This window comes from Mirounga leonina, unplaced genomic scaffold, assembly GCF_011800145.1.
Source record: "Mirounga leonina isolate KUSES-001 unplaced genomic scaffold, KU_Mleo_1.0 Mir_195, whole genome shotgun sequence".
In the NCBI taxonomy this organism is placed as follows: Eukaryota; Metazoa; Chordata; class Mammalia; order Carnivora; family Phocidae; genus Mirounga; species Mirounga leonina.
In genome coordinates, this window is record NW_023270490.1 from 6425399 (window position 1) to 6432815 (window position 7417).

The following is a 7417-nucleotide window of genomic DNA, read 5'->3' on the forward strand; positions in this document are numbered from 1 at the left end:
TCTAGTAAGCCTCTATCTCAGGGGCTGGCAAACATTTTCTATAAAGGGCCAGATAGTAAATAGTTTAGACTTTGCAGGCCATTCATGTCATAACCACTCAACTCTGCCATTCGAGTGCAAGGGCAGACATGACCGTACATAAATAAATAGGTCTAGCTGTATCCCAATAAAACTTGATTCATAAAAACAGGTGGTGGGCCATAGTTTACCAGTCCCTGCTCTATCTAAAGGAAATGAGTTTCCCAGGCTCTAGGGGGAAGACTATCTTTAAGGATAAAGATTTTATTAGGCTTCCACAGAATCAGGTGCCCCCCTCCCAACCATTCTGCTTCCTCTTTTCTGATTCCTAACTCATCAAGAAGCCTCCAGATAATAGTTTACATTTCCAGGAATTCCAGAAAGAGGGTACCCTCTATACACAACACTCAAGTATTCTGGTCTCAGAAAAAGGGGTCTCATCATTATAAATGAATACATTAATCTGGAGTTAGCATGAGTTGGTCACCAAAGAACTGCGCATCTATGGGTGTGCTAAGAACACTCACTGAAGAGTCTGAGACACTGGTTAATAGGAATGTGACAAATGGGACAGTGGCCTCCAAAGATGTCCACTCCTAATCCCTAGACCCTGTGAATATCTGACCTTACATGGCCAAAGGGACTCTGCCGATGTGATTAAGGTCATGGGTCTTTAATGGAACGACTATCCGGCACATCTTGATAGACCCAATGTCATCACAAGGGCCCTTATGTGAGGGTGGCAGGAGGGTCAGAGTTGGAAAAGGAGATGCAATAGAAACAGAGGTCAGAGTCAGAGATTTTGATTCTAACTGCTGGCTTTGAGACTAAAGGAAGGATCCATGAGCCAAGAGAAGCAGCTGGCCTCTGGAAGCTGAAATATGCAGGGAAACAGATTCTCTCCTAGAGACTCCAGGAAGAATGCAGCCCTGCCAACCTCCAGAACTATGAGAGAATAAGTTTCTCTTGTTTTAAGCCGCTAAATTTGTGGTAATCTGTTACACCACCTAAGAAACTACTACAGACCATGACACGGGGATGCCAAAAGCATAATGTGCATGGTTCTATTCCCTAGTTCCATATCAGTGCAGGCTTTGCTAATCAATCCCGGCAGTCTTTGTCCGAGTTGATGAAGCCTTGGGATTTCTTCCCACCCAGATCTCCAAATGGCCAATACCTATTGACCCAAATTGGCATGCAAGAATGGGTCAGATTCTTGAATATAAATAACAAAACCCACTCTGTCCAATTTAAACAGAAAGGGGATGTATTAAAGACATTAGGTGGCTCACAGACTCTCTAGGAAGGTCAGAAAATTAGGCCCAAATCACCCTTTTGGACAGCCCCAGTGTGGAGCCTTTGGCCACCATCACTGGTCACACACTGGAAGCACTGATACGAGCACAACAGCTGGGACATCTGCTGTCTAGGTGCAGCATGCTCCTCCCCAGCTATCATAAGAATGAAGTCCACACTGGGCTTGTTCCTTACAGCACCACTTCCCAGTCCAAGTCTAAAAATGGCTAGCTCTCTCTCCCTGTTGTTCAAAGTCAAGTCTGTGGATCAGCTGCATTGTTATCACCCAGACCTACTGAACCAGAATCTGCATTTTGTCAAGATCCCTGGGTGATCCAGATGCCCAGCTACAGGTGGAAAGCCCTGTTCTGTACCACCCCACCCTGGCCTGAGACAACTCAATGGTGCAGACCCTACAGTCATAACATCACCAGTGTAATGACTCCAAGAAACACAACACTCAAAACAGAGGACCCAAGTGTTAAGCAAGCCAAGGGAACAAGGGAAGCTGGGGAAAGTTAGGAGCACTCCATTTTGTGATTAATGAAAGAAATACAATAAAGTGCTAAGATGTTTTGGGTTTTTTTTTAATTTTATTTTATTATGTTATGTTAGTCACCATACAATACATCATTAGTTTTTGATGTAGTGATCCACGATTCATTGTTTTCAAATAACACCCAGTGCTCCATGCAGTACGTGCCCTCCTTAATACCCATCACCGGGCTAACCCATCCCCCCACCCCCCTCCCCTCTAAAACCCTCAGTTTGTTTCTCAGAGTCCATAAGTCTCTCATGGTTTGTCTCTCTCTCCGATTCCCCCCCCCTTTATTATTCCCTTCCTTCTAATGTCCTCCACGCTATTCCTTATGTTCCACAAATAAGTGAAACCATATGATAATTACTGTCTCTCTGCTTGACTTATTTCACTTAGCATAATCTCCTCCAGTTCCATCCATGTTGATGTAAAAAAAAAAATCATCCTTTCTGATGGCTGAGCAATATCCCATTGTATATATGGACCACATCTTCTTTATCCATTCATCTGTTGAAGGGCATCTCAGCTCTTTCCACAGTTTGGCTATTGTGGACATTGCTGCTATGAACAATGGGGTGCATATGGCTCTTCTTTTCACTACATCTGTGTCTTTGGGGTAAATAACCAGTAGTGCAATTGCTCTATTTTTAATTTTTTGAGGCTCCTCCACACTGTTTTCCAAAGTGGCTGTACCAACTTGCATTCCCACCAACAGTGTAAGAGGGTTCCCCTTTCTCCACAACCTCTCCAACATTTGTTGTTTCTTTCCCTGTCCATTTTTGCCATTCTAACTGGTGTAAGGTGGTATCTCAGTGTGGTTTTGATTTGGATTTCCCTGATGGCTAATGATGATGAACATTTTTTCATGTGTCTGTTAGCCATTTGTATGTCTTCTTCAGAGAAGTGTCTCTTCATATCTTCTGCCCACTTTTTGACTTGATTATTTGTTTTTTGGGTGTTGAGTTTGAGAAGTTCTTTATAGATCTTGGATACCAGCCCTTTATCTGTAGTGTCATTTGCAAATATCTTCTCCCATTCTGTGGATTGCCTCTTTGTTTTGTTGACTGTTTCCTTTGCTGTGCAGAAGCTTTTTATCTTGATGAAGTCCCCAAAGTTCATTTTTGCTTTTGTTTCACTAGCTTTTGGAGATGTATCTTGAAAGAAGTTGCTGTGGGCGATGTCAAAGAGGTTACTGCCTATGTTCTTCTCTAGGATTTGGATGGATTCCTGTCTCACATTGAGGTCTTTCATCCACTTTGAGTTTATCTTTGTGAATGGTGTTAGAGAATGGTCGAGTTTCATTCTTCTGCATGTGGCTGTCCAACTTTCCCAGCACCATTTATTGAAGAGACTGTCTTTTTTCCATTGCATGTTTTTTCCTGCTTTGTCAAAGATTATTTGACCATAGAGTTGAGGGTCCACATCCGGGCTCTCTATTCTGTTCCATTGGTCTATATGTCTGTTTTTGTGCCAGTACGTGCTGTCTTGGTGACCACTGCCTTGTAATATAGCTTGAAATCAGGCAACGTGATGCCTCCAGCTTTGTTTTTCTTTTTCAACATTTCTTTGGCGATTCAGGGTCTTTTTGATTCCATACAAATTTTAGCATTGTTTGTTCCAGCACTTTGAAAAATGTCATTGGAATTTTGATCGGGATGGCACTAAAGGTATAGATTTCTCTGGGTAGCAGAGACATTTTAACAATATTCTTCCGATCCATGAGCATGGAATGTTTTTCCATCTTTTTGTGTCTTCTTCAATTTCTTTCATGAGTGTTCTGTATTTCCTAGAGTATAGATCATTTACCTCTTTGGTTAGGGTTATTCCGAGGCATCTTATGGTTTTTGGTGCTATTGTAAATGGAATTGTTTCTCTAATTTCTCTTTCTACAGTTGCGTTGTTAGTGTAAAAGAAAGCAACTGATTTCTGTGCATTGATTTTGTATCCTGCCACATTACTGAATTGCTGTATGAGTTCTAGTAATTTGGAGGTGAAGTCTTTTGAGTTTTCCACATAAAGTATCATGTCGTCTGCGAAGAGAGAGAGTTTGACTTCTTCTCTGCCAATCTGAATACCTTTTCTTTCTTTTTGTTGTCTGATTGCTGTTGCTAGGACTTCTAGTACTATGCTGAACAATAGTGGCAAGAGTGGGCACCCTTGTCGTGTTCCTGACCTTAAGGGAAAGGTTCTCAGCTTTTCCCCATTGAGGATTTATTTGCTGTGGGTTTTTCATAGATGGATTTTATGAACTTGAGGAATGTTCCCTCTATCCCTATACTCTGAAGAGTTTTAATCAGGAAAGGATGCTGTGTTTTGTCAAATGCTTTTTCTGCATCAACTGAGAGGACCATATGGTTCTTCTCTCTCCTCTTATTAATGGGTTCTATCACATTGATTGATTTGCAAATGTTGAACCACCCTTGCATCCCGGAGATAAATCCCACTTGGTCGTGGTGGATGATCCTTTTAATGTATTGTTGGATCCTATTAGCTAGGATTTTGTTGAGAATTTTGGAATCCATATTCATGAGGGATATCGGTCTGAAATTCTTTTTGATGGGGCCTTTGCCTGGTTTGGGGATTAAGGTAATGCTGGCCTTATAGAATGAGTCTGGAAGCTTTAAATGATGCCTAAGCCACGCATTAGAAGAGAAGTAATTAAAATTAGAGCAGAAATCAATGAATTAGAAACCAGAAACGCAGTAGATCAGATCAACAAAACTAGAAGCTGGTTCTTTGAAAGAATTAATAAGATCGATAAACCACTGCCCATACTTATCCATAAGAAAAGAGAAAGGACCCACATTAATAAAATTATGAATGAAAGGGGAGAGATCACGACCAACACCAAGGAAATAGAAACGATTATTAGAAATTATTATCAACTATATGCCAATAAATTGAGCAATCTGGAAGAAATGGATGCCTTCCTGGAAACCTATAAACTGCCAAGACTGAAACAGGAAGAAACTGACAACCTGAATAGCCCAATAACCCGTAACGAGATTGAAGCAGTGATCAAAAACCTCCCAAAAAACAAGAGTCCAGGGCCTGATGGATTCTCTGGGGAATTTTACCAAACATTCAAGAAGAAATAATACCTATCCTCCTGAAGCTGTTTAAAAAAATAGAAACAGAAGGAAAGCTTCCAGACTCATTCTATAAAGTGCTAAGATGTTTTTAACCAGGAAATATACAGAGATTATGTTTGGACACCACGGAGGGTTTCCTATTCATTACATCTGACCCTTCAACCAGACTCAGTAGCATTGAGAAGAACTCGGAACAGAACTCAGAACAACATGGATGATTTTGTCTTCTACACACAGGAAACTCCTGCCTCTTTTCATTAATTTGACTCAGTTGCTACAATTTGTGAATCAGCCATAAGAAAATGGACTTGGAGAAGCAAATTGGTTTTTACCCTAAGTTTCCAAAAGAGGATCCGGCAGAGTACAAAGAAAAAAATGTTCTTTTAAAAAAAGCATAAAAAGTAACTTGACCTGTTCCTTGCATTCAAGTGTTTAGAAAACAACTCACTCTCTACTCACAGAATCTCCTTGAAAGTCAAGAGATTATGAGGAAGAAGTTTGTGGTTTTGTGGTTTTGAAATGTTTTATAATTTCCACACTGGATTTTAAAAGGGAAAATTTACAGTTGTTGGTTTTTTGTTTATTTGTTTTTGAATCTGAAAAATGACAGATGAGAAAATGGAGGGTTTTGTGATCCAAAAGTTAAACCCAGCTTAGTGGGGCATATCTTTTTACTGTCACATAGAGGCAGGAAGTAGGCTAGGGGCTGAGGGAAGGAGAGAATGGGGATGGCTGCTAATGGATATGAGGCTTCAGTCTGGGGTGATAAAAATGTCCTAGAATTAGGTAGTGGGGGTGGTGGCACAACCTTGTGACTATACTAAAAACCACTGAATTGTATATTTTAAAATTATGAATTGTATGCTACGTGTAGCTAAATTTTAAAAAGGGAATGAGATATTTACAGACATACAAAATATTAAGAACCTAACGTATGAGTAAAAATAAATCTTAAAATGATTTGGAAAGGGCGCCTGGGTGGCTCAGTTGGTTAAGCGACTGCCTTCGGCTCAGGTCATGATCCTGGAGTCCCTGGATCGAGTCCCGCATCGGGCTCCCTGCTCGGCAGGGAGTCTGCTTCTCCTTCTGACCCTCCCAACCCTCCCCCCTCTCATGTGCTCTCTCTCTCAGTCTCTCTCTCTCAAATAAATAAATAAAATCTTTAAAAAAAAAATGAGTTGGAAAATAGGGGCACCTGGGTGGCTCGGTCAGTTAAGCATCCGACTCCTGATTTCAGCTCAGGTCATGATCTCAGGGTCCTGGGATGGAGCTCCACAGCGGGCTCAGTGCCCAGTGGAGAGTCTACTTAAGATTCTTTCTCCCTCTCCCTCTGTCCCTCCTCCCTGTGCACACTGTCTCTCTCTCTCTAAAATAAATAAAATCTTTTTTTTCAATTAGTTGGTAAACAAAAGCTTATTCGATGCATAGTATTAAAATACTTGGACACTGACCATCAAAATCCTAGAGGAGAACACAGGCAGGCAGCAACCTCTTTGACCTCAGCCGCAGCAACTTCTTCCTAGAAACATCGCCAAAGGCAAGGGAAGCAAGGGCAAAAATCAAAACTATTGGGACTTCATCAAGATAAAAAGCTTTTGCACAGCAAAGGAAACAGTCAACAAGACCAAAAGACAACCAACAGAATGGGAGAAGATATTTGCAAATGACATATCAGATAAACGGCCACAATCCAAAAATCTATAAAGAACTTACCAAACTCAACACCCAAAGAACAAAGAATCCAATCAAGAAATGGGCAGAAGACATGAACAGACATTTTTCCAAAGAAGACATCCAAATGGCCAACAGACACATGAAAAAGTGCTCAACATTGCTCGGCATCAGGGAAATCCAAATCAAAACCTCAATGAGATACCACCTCACACCAGTCAGAATGGCTAAAATTAACAAGTCAGGAAACAACAGATGTTGGCAGGGATGCAGAGAAAGGGGAACCCTCTCCTACACTGTTGGTGGGAATGCAAGCTGGTGCAGCCACTCTGGAAAACAGTACAGAGGTTCCTCAAAAAGTTGGAAATAGAGCTACCATACGACCCAGCAATTGCCCTACTGGGTATTTACCCCAAAGATACAAATGTAGGGATCCGAAGGGGTACGTGCACCCCAATGTTTATAGCAGCAATGTCCACAATAGCCAAACTGTGGAAAGAGCCAAGATGTCCATCGACAGATGAATGGATAAAGAAGATGTGGTATATATATACAATGGAATATTATGCAGCCATCAAAAGGAATGAGATCTTGCCATTTGCAACGACGTGGATAGAACTGGAGGGTGTTATGCTGAGCAAAAAAGGTCAATCAGAGAAAGACATGTATCATATGACCTCAACTGATATGAGGAATTCTTTTTTTTTTTTTTAAAGATTTTATTTATTTATTTGACAGAGAGAGAGATAGCAAGAGCAGGAACACAAGCAGGGGGAGTGGGAGAGGAAGAAGCAGGCTTTCC